The sequence below is a fragment of the Dromiciops gliroides genome, chromosome 1, assembly GCF_019393635.1.
Source record: "Dromiciops gliroides isolate mDroGli1 chromosome 1, mDroGli1.pri, whole genome shotgun sequence".
NCBI lineage: Eukaryota > Metazoa > Chordata > Mammalia > Microbiotheria > Microbiotheriidae > Dromiciops > Dromiciops gliroides.
In genome coordinates, this window is record NC_057861.1 from 359,410,992 (window position 1) to 359,430,567 (window position 19,576).

Consider the following 19,576-nt stretch of genomic DNA (forward strand, 5'->3'; position numbering starts at 1 on the left):
TGAAGACAGGGACTCTATACTGGATCTTATGTGCATAGCATAGTGCAATGTACAAAGAAGACCCTTAATAAATACTTGTGTGATTTCCTTCCTGATGCTGAAATAATGTAGTTTTTTTATTTCTATCATACACAACTCTATTGTTTTTGCATGAAGATGAATTATGAAACACATTTGTCTTAGAAGAATTTAAAGTTAGTAGCATTAAGAAGGCACTGGAGAAATACTCACTGAATATAAGAAGATTACAATTTATAACAAAAATGTTACTATGTAAAAGAATGGTGTGATTGAAAAAGAAGAATGGCTGTTCATCTGGCAAGAATTAGTGATGACCTGTGAGATCCCCTGGTATCTTTGTGAAGTCAAGAGAAACAAGAAAGACCCTTTGCATGTTGAGTGGGTATCGTCTGGTGAATTGATAGGAGAATGCATTAATGATGTACATGGTATGGGCAGGTATACTTGGGTCATGACCTGCAAGATTGGGAAGAAGATCTATGATGTTATCACAAATCCACTTGGATGTTTGTGTTTGGATTGGGTCATTGTCAGTATAATGGGTAGAGAGAAGTATACAGAAACATGGAAGTAGAAGAATAAGGATATGGGTCACACATATGTACACAGCTGGCTTCCACTGAGTCATATATTCTAGAGATAGCTACTGCAAGACTAACTGATGGCCTCCATATTTCCACTTGTGACTGCAATTGCCAGAATAATTAATGAAGATGGACATGGGAATGGGGTTGGTGCTTTCTTAGGAGCTATACTTTCTGTGTTGCAAAGTCATGTGAAGTCAGAGAAACCAGGTAAGGTAAGATATGTATGCTTGGCTGAGCACTGTGAACTCAACTGTAGGAGTCTCTAGTTTTATGTGTTTAGATTTATGTCTTCTCTTAATTATTCTCCTTTCAGGAGTGTCTTAAGGACAACTATAGTGTCTATGTCCCTGACCCACGTTCAGGAGGTGTTATGCTTACATTGTCCACTGTCCACTTTCAATTTTATCATTTTCAGCTATGGCTATTTTTTTTTTTTACAATTCAGTCCTATTTTTTAACTATGATTTTTCCAAGGACAAATAATTAGTAATAAACTTGGCATTCACACTTTTCAGTGGAGCAAAATGAATCCCCATCTGCACTCTGAGAATTAGGCATTTGGATTTATGGCCTTTGTTCACGTGGTAAATTTTAGAATTTGTTGAATCCTTCTTTTTATAAAGGTTTTATTTGGTTAATCTAATTACATTTCTAGAAGTGGGAGAACATTCATATGTATTCACATATTTTATTATATACTCAAACTACTTTTCTCTAAGAGACAGACCTCATAGTTCCATAAAGAAGGCAAGGAGATGCTTAGGCAAGGAGAGTGTAAATGAGGAGGGTGAGAAGAGGGAAGACTCATGGGGAAGCATTACCCTATTTTGTCATTTATATTTCTCTATAGTGGTCTCGAAGTATTTCTGAAAGTTATGGACTTTTAAAATTCAATGATTTGCTATTAGAAATTGCAGTGTTAGGTAATGTAGCAATTCTCTAGTGTGAAACATTTTTAGATAATGATTGGGGTGAAATAAAGATCTTTTTTTTAAAAGGCAGATATAATCCTTTTTTTTTTTTTAAAGAAGGTACTGGAAAGAGTAGAGAATTAAATTTTCCAGTGTTAAGTTCAAAATGTAATTTGGTTTAATGCAGAGGTATATTTTTAACACTTCAGTTGAATGCAAGACTATTTAGAAAGGATGAACTGATTGCTTCAATTGAAACTACCAGATGACTAAATTTTCTGAGAGTTGAGATACCTTTCTCCTTTGATATAAATGGATGAGAGCTTCAAATTTACACATACTAATTATTGCTGATATTCATAGCACTTTACCTAGAGTATTTCAATTTATCTTTGTGGTAATTCTGAGAAGTTAAATGACTTCCCAGTGGTCACATAGCTAATAACTTCTTAGGCAGAGTTTGAACTCAAGTGTTTCAAATTCAGTGCTTTCTTTACCATGCAAATCTGCTTCTCAATATTATTTTAATGTTTCAAATGTAGTACCTAGGGCACTACCCTCTCCCTGGTGGGATCCCCAGAAAAAAATTATTCCATTTTCAAGGCATTCTGTAGATCCATATTTACTCAATAGCCATAGCTCATGAGCTTCCAACAATATGTTTTCCTTTATTAGTTAGCCAGAAGACATGCTTCAAAGGAAAGGAATTTAATGAAATGGCACAGAAATAAAAAGTAACAGTAGAAAATTTTCCCCCATAAAATTCAGGCAAATCTGCAACAAAATATGTATACAATTGAAGGGACAAATGGATACACCCAGGAAACACATGTAGAGGAACCCATATGTAGGGAATATATGTGACTAGTGTACATAAATGGAGGGTCAACTCATACCTCCAAGGTTCCTGGACTGTCAAAGCCTTCTTTATTAGTATGCTATTGCTAGGCTGACTCCCTGCTGTTCTCCTATAGATTCTGCCAGGAAGTATTCTGGTGGTCTCATGGTCACTGCTAGGCATTATTGTATTGGCTTTGGGGCTTTTCTCTGTTAACAGCATCTGACTTCATTTAGAGCAAAGCTTCTTACACTCTGGGATCACGACCTCATTGTGGGGGTGGTGAAAAATTTGGCAACACTAAAAGGTTATTTATACCTATTTTATATACCTCTATACCTGGGATTGCATTAAAAATTTCTTGGGTCGTAAATAGAAAAATTTTAAGAAATTTAGAACAGGGGTTCTTAATTTGGAGTTCATGGACCAAGGAATCTGCAGATAGACTTTAAAGGGTTTGAGAACTTGGATGAGGGGGAAGAAAGATTATACTTTTATTTATTATTATATTTTTATTTATTTATTTTCTAACTGAAAACTATCATTTCCTTCATCTATTGAAAAACATTGGGGGCAGCTAGGTGGCACAGTGGATAGAGCACCGGCCCTGGAGTCAGGAGTACCTGAGTTCAAATCCGGCCTCAGACACTTAACACTTACTAGCCATGTGACCCTGGGCAAGTCACTTAACCCCAATTGCCTCACTTTAAAAAAAAAAAGAAAGAAAGAAAGAAAGAAAGAAAGAAAAATATTATTCCAGGGAGCCTCTAGGCTTCATTGGATTACCAAAAGGGTCCATGACACACAAAAATGGTTAAAACCCCCCCATCTACAACCTGGCCCCTTCTTTACTTTCTAATTTTCTTATAACTTACTCTTCTCAAATTGATCTTATAAATGTATGTATGTATGCATGTATGATCTATCTATCTATCTATCTATCTATCTATCTATCTATCTATCTATCTATCTATCTATCTATCTATCTATCATCTATCTATCTATCTATCTATCTATCTATCTATCTATCTATCTATCTATCTATCTATCTATCTATCTATCTATCATCTACTTTTTGTACATAGTTCCTTGCATTTTGTCTCCCTCTTTAGACTTGTCTATAATGATGATGATGAGGAGGATGACAGCAACTAGCATTTCTATAGCTCCTACTATGTTCCTATTATGTGCCTGTACTAAGGATTTGACAAATATCTTCTTTGATCTTCACAATAAGCCTGGGAAACAGGTGCTATTATTAGCCTTTTATAGATTAGGAATCTGAGGCAACCAGGTTAAATGACTCACTTGGTCAAGGTCACACAGTGTCTGAGTTTGGGTTTGAAACTCTCTTTTGCCTTTCTTTCTATCCCCAATGTTTAGCACAGTGCTTGGCACACGAGAGGCACTTAATAAATGCCATATTTTACAAAGAAGCCAAGGAGATGCAGTGTCTCATTTCTTCTTTGGCACAAAGTTTTTTGTAATTACAAGGTATTCCATGTGTTCACTTTATCTTATGCTGTTCTATTTCCCTTGTTAAAATCATCCTATCATTTTGCTTGTTCTATTTATTTCATTTTGTACCGGTTCTTGTAAGTCTTCTAATGTTTCTCTCCTAAGTCCAGTAATTCTCTAGACTTTTCCCACCTTGCTACAGCAGCCTCTTCACTCTGGAAGTTCACTGTGTTTCTGGCCTTCTCAGATAGGATGTACTCTACTTATGTGGTCCCTTTCTCTGATTAGTCAATTCCTCCCAGAACTTCCATTTTTAAGGAAGGTGCCCAGGCCAGCCACATCTACTTTCTTCTTCATGTTCCTCTACAGACTTTCTTCATGCTCTTTGGTGAATGCCTTCTCTTTGACCCTTCTTATCTTTTCCTTAACCCTCATACTTTTCAATTCCTTTTTATGTGTTATCTTTGCTTGTTAAAACAGTGCTAACTCTCCCACAAAATGAGAAGTAAATTCTCTGATATTTCTTTCATTCTACTCAGAGGATTAAGCTTCAGCTCTTTCAGTGAGAAAGGTAGGCCTTTTTCCATGTAGTCATCAGATTAGGAAGAGGAATATATCAGTTCCAAGAGTCTTACTAATGTGTTGCTTGTCTTATCTTCTATCTAGAGATCAAGCTCTTCCGGCACACTGCAGTCAGCCAGATAAAAAACTTGTAAGCATTTAATTTTTCTTTGAATCTACTATCTTATAGATACCAATAGAAATGTCTATGTCCCAAACATCTGCCAACATGGGATTGGAAAATTCCCTTTCACTTTCATCAATTCTGGATTGCCAACCTACAGGCCTTCAAAATCATGTTATTTATCATATGGGGTGTTCCAGGAGGACCAGCCCCTCTAATGTGAGGGCTTATTTATTTATTTTCAGGGCTGTTCATCCATTTTTGGTGTCTACCTTTAACCCAACTCTCATCTGTGTGACTCCAAGAAACTGTAGAATCCCCATGGCCACCTTGCTACACTGTTGGCCTGAAAGTAGTTGGTGAGTTAGGGGAATGTCTATCCCAAGACTTCCTCTGCTGGAATGGGCAGATGAGAACAATTTGTTCCAAGGGCCACAAAGGTGGTTGAAGTAGGTGCTGTGAAGCACTTACAGACATCAAAGACTCAAGGTCATCCCCTGCATCTGGGCCATCATCATTCTCCTTCACTTTTGTCATGTCACTGGACTTTGATGACTCTGTAAGAGAGAGCGAGGTTGGTAACTTTGTGCAAACTCTACCTTACTTAAATTCAGTTTATGTGCAAGTCAAAAAATCACCTGTAATGTGACTGGTCCTTTTTGAAAGTGAAGGACAAACAAGATGCATTTCAACAAGCTACTGAGTGAGGGCTCTCTAGGTCGGGAGCTCCAGAACTTTTTTTTTTTTTAGCATTCACAAAATCATTTAGTATTCTCTGCAAATGACAGGGAGAAGGGGAAGGTAAGAACCAAAAACCTAAAGTAGAGACCTGATGAGGCATCACCTTCTACATCGATCTTTTTGTTTGTTTGTTTGTTTTGTTTTGTTTTGTGGGTTTTTTTTTTTGGAAACAGCTGTTTATACTCATTCTTTAACTTTCTCTCCTCTCAAGCTCTGGCTTTCAATAGCTTATTTCAACTAAATCTGTTCTCTCCAAAGTTACCACTCATCTGTTAAATGTCATCTATAATGAACGGCCTGTTCTCAATTCCTATCCCTTTTGAACTCTTTAGAGCACTTGACACTGTTAACCACTTTTTCCTCCTCAAGAGTCTCCTGTCTGGGTTTTCAGGACATTATTTTCTCTTTGTTCTTTAATGCACTTGACCCTTGCTTGTCAGTCTTGATAATTTAGCATTTATGTCATGGGACCTAACTATGCATGTAGCTCTCATCTGTGTCCTGGGCATTTCTCTGTTTTCTCTCCAGATTCTTTCACTTGGTGATTTCATCAGTTCCCAAGGATTCAGTTATCATCTTGATGCGGATGTCTCTCAAATCTACATTTCCAACCCTTGTCTGTCATCTCAGTTCTAATCTTGAATCACCAATTGCCTTTAGACCTCTTGAATTTGATGGCTTATAGCTATCTCAGACATATTCAAAATAATACTTCACTTCCAAACTTTTCTACTTCTATGGGGAGTACCACCATTCTTTCAGTCACTCAGGTTTGAAGCTTATATTATCCTTGACTTCTCACTCTCACATAGCCCAAATCTCAAAGCAGTCACCAAAATTTTTAATTTTTATCTCTATAGCATCTTTACATATTATTTTCTTTTCATTCACATAGTTCACCCTAGTTCAGTCCCTCATCACCTCTCTCTTGGACTATTGCTATTAGTCTTCCTGCCTCATGATTCACTCCACTATAAGGGAAACAATCAAATATTAAGAACTTACTATGTGCCAAGCCCTGTGCTAAACACTTTACAAATATTATCTCATTTGATCTTCATGATCAACCTTAGAATTAGGTGCTATCCCCTGTTTTACAAATGAGGAAAAAGGAAATCAGAAGTAAAATGACTTGTCCAGGAACACACAGTAAGTCTAAGCCTGGATTTGAATTAAGATCTTCCTGACTCCAGGCCTAGTGCTGTAAACCTCTACACCAGCTAGCTATAACTGATTCTATACAAACAACCAATGGGTTTTTTCCTAAAGCACAGGTACCTTAACCCACTCTAGTGGCCCCCTATTGATTCTAGGATAAAATATAAACTCCTCTGGGGTTTTTTTTGTTTGTTTTTGTTGTTATTTTTTGTTTGTTTTGTCCTTTTAAAAATTATATTTAATATTCATTTAAAAAATTTGAATTCTAAATTCTCTCCTTCTGTCATGCCTATCCCCTTCCCATTGAGAAGACAAGCAATATAAAGTCAGTTATACATGTGAAGTTATGGAAAACATTTCTGTATTAGCCATGTTGTAACGCGCGCACACACACACACACACACAAACAAGGAAAATAAAGTGGAAAAAGTAGGATTTAATCTGTCCTGACTTCATCAGTTCTCTTTCTAGAGGTGGGTAGAAATTTTCATCTTGGGTTCTTCATAATTGTCTTGGATCATTGTCTTAATCAGAGTAGTAAAATCATTCATAGTTGATTATCATTGCAATATTGTTGTTATTGTATACATTGTTTTCCTTGTTCCAATAACTTCACATTGCATCAATTCATATAATTCTCCCTAGGTTTTTCCAAAATCATCTTGTGTATCACGCCTTATAGCACAATAATATTCTATCACAATCATATACCATAACTTGTTCAGCCATCCCCCAGTTGATGGGCATCCCCTCAATGTCTAATTCTTCGTCACCACAAAAAGAGCTGCTATAAATATTGCTGTACATATGATTCATTTACATTTTCTTTGATCTCTTTTGGTTAAAGACCTAGTAGTGGTAGTGATGGGTCAAAAGGTATACATAGTTTTATAGATCTTTGGAATTAGTTCCAAATAATTCTCCAAAATGGTTGGACCAATTCCCAACTCTCCCAACAATGTATTAGTATCTTTGCTTTTCTATGGCCCCTCCAGCATTTGTCATTTTTCCTTATCTATCATGTTAGCCAATCTGATGGGTGTGAGGTAGTATCTCAGAGATCTTTCAATTTGGACTTCTCTGATCAATAGTCATTTAGAACATTTTTTCATGTGACTATTGATAGCTTTGATTTCTTCTTTTGAAAACTGCCTGATCATATCCTTTGACCATTTATCAATTGAGGGAATGACTTATTTTTTATAAATTTTACTCTGTTCCCTAAATATTTGAGAAATGAGGTCTTTATCAGAGAAACTAAAAATAATCTCCCCAGTCTCTAGCTTTCCTTCTAATTTTGACTGAATTGATTTTGTTTGTGTAAAACCTTTTAAATTTCATTTAATCAAAATTATCCATTTTATTTCCCATGATGCTCTTTCTCTCTTTTTTGATCATAAACTCTTCCCTCATCCATAGAGCTGACAGGTAAAGTTTCCCATGCTCCCCTAACTTCCTTATTATATCACCATTTATGTCTAGATTATTTATCTATTTTGACCTTATTTTGGTATACAGTGGAAGATGTTGTTCTATATCTAGTTTATTGCAAACTGCTTTCCAGTTTACCAAGTAATTTTTATCAAATGGTAGATTCTTGCTCCTAAAGCTTGGATGTTTGGGCTTATCAAATACTAGATTACTATGGTCATTTACTACTGTGTATTGTGTACCATGATTTGTTTTAAGACTTAGCTTGTTCGCCACTTTCTGCATGAAGCCTTTTCTGTCTTCTCCCACACACCCACCAGTAGCTGGTGCCTTCCCCCAAAGGTTACCTTGTATCTACTTTACATGTCTTAAATATATCTAGATTTATATATGTTCTCTCCTTTTTTAGAAGGTAAGTTCAATAAAGACAGAGATTGTTTGCTATTTATCTAGAGATAAATGTCTCAGTAACTAGCATAGTGCCTGTCATATTTTGTTGTTGTTCACTCATTCAATCATTTCTGATTCCTCATGACCTCATGGACTATAGCACACCAGGCTCTTCTATCTTCCACTATCTCACAAAGTCTGTCCAACCTCATTTTCGCTGTCTCTATGACACTATCTATTCATTTCATCCTCTGCTATCCCCTTTTCCCTTTGCATTCAATTTTTTCCCCCACCATCTCAGGGTCGTTTGACATAGTAGGTACTTTAAAAGACTTGATTTTCTCTTCTTCCCAAAGGTACCTAAACCCTAGCTATCCTAGAAGTACCAGTTCACCTAAGTTTTTTTCAGTTTACTTTCATAAGATACTGGGTCATGTCATGAAAGAAAAAAAAAAAACACCCCAAAACAGTATGTTCAAAAAGAATGAGCAATAAGCTAGTGAGTGGAGGCTCAGAGTTAAGTTCTGATGAGCAAATCCAGAAAAGCACACATTACTAGACAATGAATGGTAAAGCTCTGTAGAGAGAAACTGAACTAGGCCTAGAATGAATTTCAGCCCCCATTGGGCATGTCTTGTAAATTACCAGAGTATCTATACCATTCTCCAGTATTAGCTATTTGGGCCACCTGGTGGCTTAATATATGGACAACAGCTGGGGAGTCATGGGGCTGTGGGGTGGAGAGGGCAGGAAGTGGCAACTTTAGCATCAAATGTTTGAAAAATATTTTCTTCCTATAGACCCAGATTTGGCATAATAAAAAAGACATATTTGAAGATACGTCTGCTAATTTATCAAAGCTGGCAGTAATGGGGGGAGGGAGAAAGGATTCTAAAAATCAAAGCATGGAATGCTGAAAATGCTTTGGCAAAGAGGGAAACTAGCTTTGGAGACCATGGAAATCTCTGGCTAAGTAATAATTGTGGGGAGAGGAGTGATGGGAAAAAAGCATGAGGAATAATCTCAGGACATAAAGGGTCTCTTATCTTTAATATTTCAGAACAAGTGGTTTCTAAAGATGCTTTATCTTGAGACTATACTAGATTACCTTTCCAGGAAGGAGTGGAATGAGGGTCATACTTCTTTTGGCTCCAGATTTCACCACCACATTAACATACTTTTTAAAAAATTATTTTTATTATTTTTACTGGATAGCTCAAAAGTAAATTACCATTTATAAACACACTGGCCATAGTATATCCCAAAGACTTTTTTTTCCAAATAAAAAATAAAATTCAGCAAGACATATTTTCTGTATCTGACACAACATGAAATATTATAGCTTCCCTTTTATAATTTCTCATCCTGGGTGTTTTCCAGTATTACTCAGATTCTCTAGAGGAAAGTTCCATTCATATGGGATGGTGTTCCAGAGTGATGTGATATATATATCTTTCACTACCTTGTACTCTCAAGGCTCATCTATTCTGCTGTCATTCAGTGTTTGGCTGCTATGTGGAACCCTTGGTCATTCCAACTGCAACATTCCCTGGCTACTCCAGATATTTTATTAACAGATGATGTCTTAGCCTTCCCTTCATGCTATTGTTCATGGTGACAATTTTTCTAATAAGGTGTCAGACTAAGGATTCTCTGACCTCTAGGCTCATCCTGCCTCTTTTTATAGCTCAGCTATCTCTACAAATATTGACCTCTCCCACAGTGGATCTTTTTGGAATCCAGCTACTACTCAGCTATCAGCTCAGAGAATCCATTTCTTTCTTTCTTTCTTTTTTTTTTTTTACCTTTTTCATCCAGAAAGCTAGTTTTAAAAAAATTTCCATTTCCTGTAACTACCAAAGCAAATTTCAAATGTGTTATGATATTCAAACAATCTGTGGAAAATGAGTTGGTAAAGTGCTTTGAGATGCTTGAAGACACTACTTATATGAGCACTTTTAAAAGATTAAGGAGCATGAAACTCACAGACAGGGAAGAACAAGAATAGAGAGAAAAAAAGCAAATGATGCAAAGAAATCCTATTTCAAAATAGAGCTATTAAGCTGCGACTAGCTATTTACATCTCTGAGTGGCAATTGTTACACAGCTGAGGCTTACCTTCTTTCTCATTTAGAAAACAACAACCAAACAGCTCAGTATAAAGATGAATTCAGCACTTAAATGTAACTAAGGCTGAAGCATTTTATCAGTATTGTCTCTATGAATCACATCGTGAAAGCCATACTGCGGTAGATAAACTCTAATGGACTTAGAAAGTGAAAGAACGGGGTATTTTATAGCAGTCAGGGATATTATTACAATAGAGGGATTTAAGGTTTTTTGTTCCACATGTGGAAATTTTCATATTCTTCTGAACTTAAGGTTAGCTCTTTATGATTTCTCTTTGAGATGGTGGTGATAGGCCTGAAGGCAATTTTTGCTTTGGTGTTGGTAACTGACATCATAAAGCTCTTAGACTGCAGTCTCCTGTTTGTGGTGGAATTCTGACTCTAAGAACTTCACAGTGATGTTATACAGTATTGTACCATATTTGTTTAGTGTAGAATCTGAATTATATAGGGCACTTTTTAGAGGAATATAAACAAACTTACAGTAGGGGCCTAAATACTAGGATGGATAGAGATGAAAACTCCTGGAAACTTAGAAATGTAGTTTAAACTGCAATGTATTTGACATCTTAAGAACAAAATAAGATGATAAGATAAAATAAAAGGGAAGGTTCTATGATGAGGTGACTGGAGTTTGATTCAAATGCTTACTTCTGGCAAGAAGAGAAGGTGCTTCTCCTCTAGTCATGGTGCAGGGATGGTTCTTTCCCATAGTTGTACATTATTCTCTTGTTACCACTCAAGGCACTATTTTAAGGGACAGAGACTATTTTTGTTTTTGTATTTGTATTGTTAGTCCTTGGTTGGCATAAAGTAAGTGATTAATAAATCCTCATTCATTCATTCATTCATTCATTCATTCATTCATTCATTCATTCATTGTCTTCCCCCATTAGATTGCAAGCTCCTTAAGAGTAAGAACTCTTTCTTTTTCTTATTTTTATGCCCAGAACTTAGCACACTGCCCAATACACAGTATGCACTCAATAAATGTTTGTTGAATTGAAATTAATTAATTCATTCATAAGTGACTTGACTGCAGTCTAATAAACATCAGAGAAGGAATATCCTTATTAGTGGAGAATCATAGGTAGAGAATTATGGCTAAATTCAACCCTGGCCATTTAAAAGTTTCCCAAATGGCTGAATTTTGGATTATAAAATGGATAAATTAGTAGGTTTTCCATATCTCATGGACCCAGGTGGATAAATTTAAAAATAATCTCAGGAGATGCTCTAAGGGGATAACTACTTCCCACTTTTATGTGGGTTTTATGAAAAACTCAGAATTTTAAAGGGAATCATAATAGGTTAAACCAGACCAAGGGAACCTTAGTTATTTTTGTTTGTTTCTTCATATAGTATTTTATTTTTTCCCAATTACATGTAAAGATAATTTTTAACATTCATTTAAAAAATTGAGAAACCCTAGTTATAAAGCTTAGATATCATTAGATCTTGGTCTGGGTGGATTTCTTTTTATCTCTTTTGATCACTTTATCATGTTGAATTGTTTCCTAGATTCCTTTTTTCCCTTGTAAACCAAACATGAAAAATACACCGTCTCAATCTGCATCATGTAGCGAAGGTGTAGATAATCAATAGAGTGCTAGTCAGACCAATTGTGGTCAGAGGGGCTGAAGAAGGGGGGATAGATAATTAGGAAAAAGGTAGAAAATTTAAACCTTAGGACCCCATAAAGTTAAGGGATTTAATTGCCTTCAATTGTATTTTAGTGACCAGGGAAGTTTTAGAAGATAGTGACAGGACAAAACCCTGGGACCAAAACCTTGTTCCAAGACTTGTTCCAAGAGGAGCCAGAGTCCCATAAAGCTGATTGTATTTAGTGATGCTATGATATGAGGCTGGCTCTTTCACAGGGTCAACACTCTCTTTAGGGCTATAAGTTTCATGAGGGCTGAGACCATATCTTCTCTGAACTTTGTTTCTTTTCCATTTCCTGGTATAATACTCTGCTGACAAGAAGCACTAGAAATTGAATTGAATCAAACTTAATTGTCCCCTTGTCTATTGATTATGTCCTTTGACTATTAGAGGAAAAGTAAAGCACTAGGGGGGAAAAGTATTATAAGTACTATGTTTCTGAGAGTTAAAAAAATGAAAATATGAACAATGGGATAAAAAGACTCCTCCTCTCTCCTTCCCTGACTGGTGGTTTGTGAGACTAGAACTAAATCTCTCTCTCTCTCTCTCTCTCTCTCTCTCTCTCTCTCTCTCTCTCTCACACACACACACACACACACACACACACACACACACACACACACACACACAACACCCTAATCCTGTGTTTTTCATGTCTCCAGGGTTTCTATCTACTTCTAGCCTTTGAATGTTTGCTTCTTTCTGTCCCTGTCTCTTCCCCTGCCCCAAAAAGGGTTCCAAGGCTTCCTAGGAACAAGCACTTAATCAGAGTAAGAGGCAGTGGTAAAAGGGAGGATAGGTCTTAGTTGGGGCCACTTGGAAAGTTATTCGTGTCCTTAGAAGGCTAGTAAATTAACAAAATAATGCATGACAAATTTAAAAATGAGTATTCCATGTCTTCTGATTTTTATGATGAATTGAGCAACTTTTGTGGTCATAAAATGTGCTTATCTCTCCAAAGAGTGGGGAGTCAGAGAACCTGAGTTCAAATCTTACTATTACTACCATTTGTGTGACTTTGGACAAGTTGCTTAAACTCAGTTTCCTCAACTATAGAATGAAGAGGTTCACCTAGATTATTATTATCTCAAGGAGATTTGGACAGCCTAAACTAATCCTGCCCCCTCTTTTTTGGCAAGGTCATTTTATGGCTAGATAAGGGAAATACCATAGATATAGTATATTGGATTTCAGTAAGGCATTTTGACAAATCTTTGAAAATATGCTGGTATATAAAATGGAGAAGAGTAGACTAGATGATTTCCAGTATACTTTGAACTGGATTAATGACCAGACATAAAGAAGTCATTAATGTTCATGTCAATCTTCAGAAAGGTCTCAAGACCCAACAATTTGTCTTTTGTCTTGTTCTGTTTAACATTGTGTCAAAGTGGATAGGGCATCAAACATGAAGCCAGAAAGACCTAGGTTCAAATCCTGTCTCAGATACTTACTTGCTATGTGACATGGGGCATATCACTTAAGCTCTCAGGGTCTCAGTTTCCTTATCTATGGTATGAAGGGGTTGGATTCCATCCTTTTCAAGAATAAATTATTTTGTAATTCTAATGTGTAGATTTGACCATGTCACTCCTCTACTCAATAAACTCTAGTGACTCCCTCTCACCACCAGAATTCAATTTAAACTCTTCTTTTTGGCTTTTAAAGCCCTTCATAGCCATGGCCCTTCCTTTTCCCCACACCCTCTTTCCAATCTTCTTATGCCTCCCTCTTCTTTCTGTACTCTCTGATTCAGTGACACTGGCCTTGCTATTTCAGAACAAGGTGCAAATATTTCCCAACTCTCAGGGATGGAATGGTCTCCCTTCTCATCTCCTTGCTTCCTTCAAGTCTCCTTTTAGAAGAAGTCTTTTCCCATCCCTTCTTTTTTTTTTTTAAATTTATTTTTTTGCAGGGCAATGGGGGTTGTGACTTGCCCAGGGTCACACAGCTATTAAGTGTCAAGTGTCTGAGGCCGGATTTGAACTCAGGAACTCCTGAATCCAGGGCCGGTGCTTTATCCACTGCACCACCTAGCCGCCCCCTTTCCCATCCCTTCTTAATGCTGATTATCATCAATTTATCATGTATGCATCTTGTTTGTACATAGTTGTTTGCATGTTGTTTCCCTGATTAGACCCAGGCTCCTTAAGAGCAAGTACTGTCTTTTGCCTTTCTTTGTGTGTCTGGTGATTTGCACAGTGCCTGAAACATAGTTGGTACTTAATAAGCATTTGTTGGTTGGCTGACAGAACAATTTTTAAAAAGAATCTAGCTTTGTTACTTTGAGCATGTACTCATGCAAATGTTATACTGGGCCATGGGAAAACATGGAACCCTGCCATGATGTTTAGAAGAACTGCTTTGTGTAAGACCCTAAGAAATTTCCTTGTTTTTCTATCCATTACATTATATGAGAACAGTAATTATATTATACTTCCTGGTGGCCACAGTCAAAATCAATTAGAATTCTAGGAACAATTAAATGCATGTGTTAACATTATCATGATTGACAAAGGGTAATGATAGCTTGCCTTGTGTGGGGAAGGGGGAATGGGTACTAGGACACATAAGGAGAGAGAAAACACAACCCTTTCCCTTTAGGAACTTTTCATTTAGCTGAGGAAATGCTACATATCCTTAGGAAGTTAGAGAAATGATCCTTAAATAACGACATATTGGAGAGATCAGGATTTTTTTTTCCTTCCTCGTTTGGGGATTAAGTCAAAGCTTAGTTCTTTGAAGGGTAGGGTGGATGATAAAATGATATCTTGGAATTGTTACCCCAACCAACTAGAGAACCTTACAAAGGGGTGAATTCTACCTCACCGTGTTCTACTTAGCCAGGTCTGAGCAGAGGTGGACCCCTTTTTAGTCTAGATTGCCCTAGGCAGGGAGAAGGTGATGGTTTTAAACAAGAGCTAAGTCTCTTTGTTCAAGACTGAGTGATTACTCACATCTCCCCCCCCCCATTAGAATAAGCCCTCCTTTCATTATATAATTCATGCTTCACATTGTTAACCAATCAGAGCTGATTGCCACCCTCAGGAACACCCCCTGTTTCAAGGGCATATAAGCATTGAGTGGGTTCCATAAGGTTTTTATTTTTTTTTAATTTGAGTGTAACATTGACACTATTATTAATTATCTGTTAGCATGATTAATAAAATGATTAAATACCCAGAAATTATGTCTCCTGAACTTTTTATATGTCACAAAAGACAACCAAGGATAGGAGGAACCAAATGCTGAAACAAATAATATTCTGGGATTTAGACAGACACAAAAAGGTTTATGGAGGTGAGGGTATGTATGCAAATTAGAGAGGGGAAAAACTACAAGGGAGTTAGAGCATTAGGAGCTTATTTGATAGGCATGACAATCATCATATATACAAAATCAAATTAATCAAATTCATTTTGAGAATGGTGTAAAGAGAAAACCCTGCCCAAACTTCATTTCTTGATATAGATAAGCTTGGAAATGAGGTGAAGAAATTTATATCTATTTGATTTAATGATGTCAGGAACATCAGATATCTCAGAAAACAGCAGAAATATAATCAAGGACAGCACGTTTTCTTCTAAGTTTCTTAGCCTCGCTATGGATGAAAGCCTAGAATTCAATGACAGATTACATTTTAACTGCTACTTGTCAGAGATACAACTCCTGATCTCGATGTGACAAGAATTATTTGACTTGGCTCCTAAGAAAAAAAATTGAACAATTTGACAGGAAATCAAAATGATCATTTTAGATACCTTGAAGAGTCCCAAATACAAACAAAAAGAAATTACATTGCTGACAACTGATGCCTTGTCTTGTGTGCTTGGTAAGAAATGCAGGGCTGTAGCCTCACTGAAGCAGCCTCAGAAGCAGCCAAGAATGGGTATCACTAGGTATCATTAGTAAGAATTAGTGGCAGGTAAGAATAATTGGCATTAGTAAAAATTTTGCTCCCTCTATTTTTTCAGGGTATACACAGTTGCAATGATTGTGTGAAATAATATTTGAGATAATTCTTTGCAAACCTTAAAGTCCTTTGTACATGCTGTGGTGATGATGACAACAATGATGACAATGTTAAGCATTAGCTTAGGAACCAGCAAGCTCAGGTGTGTGTGTGTGTGTGTGTGTGTGTGTGTGTGTGTGTGTGTGTGTGTGTGTGTGTGTGTGAAAAATTGGATACTTCATGCAGGGATTTGGTCTTATAATCTGGAAAAAAACTGGCTTTTGCATGGGCACATGTTATCCTATTTGGGGTGCTTTTGAATAATTTTTCATAGATGGGCCTAGTAACTCATCCATGTTTGATCTTTTCCAGTTTAGGAGAATTCCTCCCTGTTGCATTTCTGGGTAGTATTATGCAACATGCAAATAAACCAAGAATGAAGATGTAGAGAAAGAGAAAAAAAAAAGATTGTCAATGAATCACCCATGGCTGTCAAAACATCCTCTGCTAAATTATACTTAGTACACAAAATCTTCAACAAAGGTGACTGAATTTCAAGAAACTAGAAAATGACTCAGTAAAACCCCAATACTCAGATCACAGCTCCTTCGGATGAAAAGCCACTTTGTAAGGTGTTTGAGTACCTGAGCAAGAGTCATACTGTTAAGGGAAGCTAGATGGTACAGTGGATAAAGCATCAGCCCTGGATTCAGGGGGACCTGAGTTTAAATCCAGCCTCAGACACCTGACACTTACTAGCTGTATGACTTTGGGCAAGTCACTTAACCTTCATTACTCCACAAGAAAAAACCCTCAAACCCTCCCAAAAGAGTCATAGAATTAGATTCGGTGTTTTTGAGAATAATAGCACACATATGCTAATGACAAGTATAGCCATTCTCACTGAGATTCCTGAAATCTCATTATGACTCAGACATGCAGATTATTTGATGGAGTCTGTGGAACTAATGGGCTTTAGTGAATTGGCACTATCATACAATAATGTTGGAAGTACGTACAAGTCAGTAAATCCACATTCCTCAAATCTCTACGTTATCTAGAATGTATATAAGTAAGGAAACAGGCATTTTGGGGGCTCCTGTTATGTGTCAGGTACTGTGCTAAGAGCTTTACAAATATTTTATTTGGTCCTCACAACAGTTTTGGTAGGTAATGCTATTTTTAGTCACAGTTGAGGAAACTGAGGCAGACAGAGGTTAAGTGCCTTTTCCAGGTTCATACAGTTTGTAAATAACTGTGGCTAGATTTTTAAACTCAAGTTTTCTTGTCTCCAAGATGCGCCTCTAAAGCTGTGACTACTTATGGATTTTTTCCCCCAATTTTATTTTTCTTTCCCTTTGAAAGACTGAAACTAACCAGATTACATCATCATCTTTCTCTTCAGTTCACACAAGGAGACTTTCAAAGGTCCATTTCAGGCAGTGAATACATCTTTACAGAGCTTGAGTCTCACTGGAAGAAGCCATATATCAAATAGACAGCCAAGTAATTAAGTGTATTCAATAAATACTAAATACTCAAGTGGCTCTGTGATTTTATAAATATGGATGTTCTCTCCAAGCATGAAGATTATGAGCCATTATGCCTCATTACTCTGTGGTCCTCTTGTCTTTTTTTCCCCAAAGTTTCACCATAGGGATTCATTTGATTTTGCAGGGACCATTCTCAATTTTTCTGGAGATTATGAGATTTCAAGGGGATCAAATCAACAGTTATTCCCTGATCATATCATATGACCAACTCATGCAATGAATACATCACAAATACATGAATTTGTTTTGGGGCTATAGGAAATGTACATGGTAAACATTTCAAAGTATTATATGTGTATATATTTGACATTATTGTATGTGTGTTAAATGGGGTAGTGCCCAAGTCACCATGGGCTTTTGGTTGTTCACAGCAATTGTAAATGTATATCCAGAGTCACATAACTATGAGAGCCACTGAGTTAAGCTATTAGCTAAGGGATAGCTAGGTGAACATGAGGATAGAATATTGAGTCAGGAAGACCTGGTCCCAGACACTTACTAGCTATATACTCTTCATCAAGTCATTTAACATCTGTTTATCTCAGTTTCTTCAACTGTAAAATGGGGATAATAATACCACCTGCCTTCCAGGGTTGTGAGGATCAAATGAGATAATAATTATAAAGCACAGTGCCTGGCCTTTAGAAAGTGCTATATAGATGTTAGCTGTTCTTGTTGTTAGAATTTCTCTGTACATTTTCTTTCACTGACACCTATTAGATTTTTGCTAACAGGTGGGTATGAAGGTATCACTCCAAATAAATGACAGAAATAGTGACATGGATGCTTTTTAAAAATCAGAGGATCATAGGTTTAGAACTGGAAGGAACCTAGCACAAAGTTGTTCTTTTATAGATGAGAAAGCAAAGTGACTTGCCTGGGCTTACAGCAGTTGGAGGTGGCAGAGCCAGGATTGGAACTTGGGGTCTCTAGCTCCAAAACCACGACTTTTTCCAGAAACTTCTTTATTTTGGTGAGGCAATTGGAGTTAAGTGACTTGCCCAGGGTCACACAGCTAGTAAGTGTCAAGTATCTGAGGTCAAATTTGAACTCAGGACCTCCTGAATCCAGGACCAGTGCTTTATCCACTGAGCTACATAGCTGCCCCTCCACTACTTTTTCTATTACAACATATGTTAACTCTTGATCACCTGAGGAAGGCTGTAATCATATGTAACTGATCAACTTGACCCATGTGACCTGTAGATTTTTCCATTTGTATTTAAAAAAGGTGAAGATGTGCCTTCAACTCTGAGTTGAGAAGAGAAGCAGGTTATAGAGACTCCACAAGAATATAAGAGTTAGCTGAGACCTTAGAGGCCACCGAGTTCAACTCATACCCCTAGAAGTATCCCCTTTATGATATATGGAACAAGTAGTTATACGTTTTATATGATGACTTCCAGTGAAGGGGAGCCAGTGACTCGGAGGCAACCCTCTCCATTTTTCAATAGCTCTAGTTGTTAGAATGGTCTCCCTTATGTTAAGCCTATATTTGTCCCTTTTCAGGTTCCAATATGCAACTCAATTAAAGTTTAAGTAGAAGGAAAGCTCTAAGTGTAGAAGGATGCTCAGACCTTTTACTGTCTTCCTTCTTGTTGCTGTCTTTTTTTAAGGGTGAAAGAATCAAGGTCAGCATTCTTTCTCTTTTTACTTCCTCTTGTCTCTTTTTTAGTGTTTACTTTGCCAGGGGGTCTTTACTAGGGGTCCAGGAATTTATTTTTAAAAATTTTCATTACTTAAATATAATGTGTTTCCTTTGTAATTATTTCTATTTTATGCTATGAATTAAAAAAGATATTTTGTTCTTCTGAAAAAGGGTTCATTGGCTTAAGTAGAATGACAAAGGGATCAATGATGCCCCAAAGTTTTTGTTGTTCAGTTGTGTCTAGCTCTTTATGACCCCATTTGAGTTTTCTTGTCAAAGATACTGGAGTGATTTGTCATTTCCTTTGCCATCTCATTTTACAGATGAGGAAACTGAAGCAAACAGGGTTAAGTGACTTGCCCAGGGTCATATAGCTAGGAAGTATCTGAGGCAGCATTTGAAGTCAGGA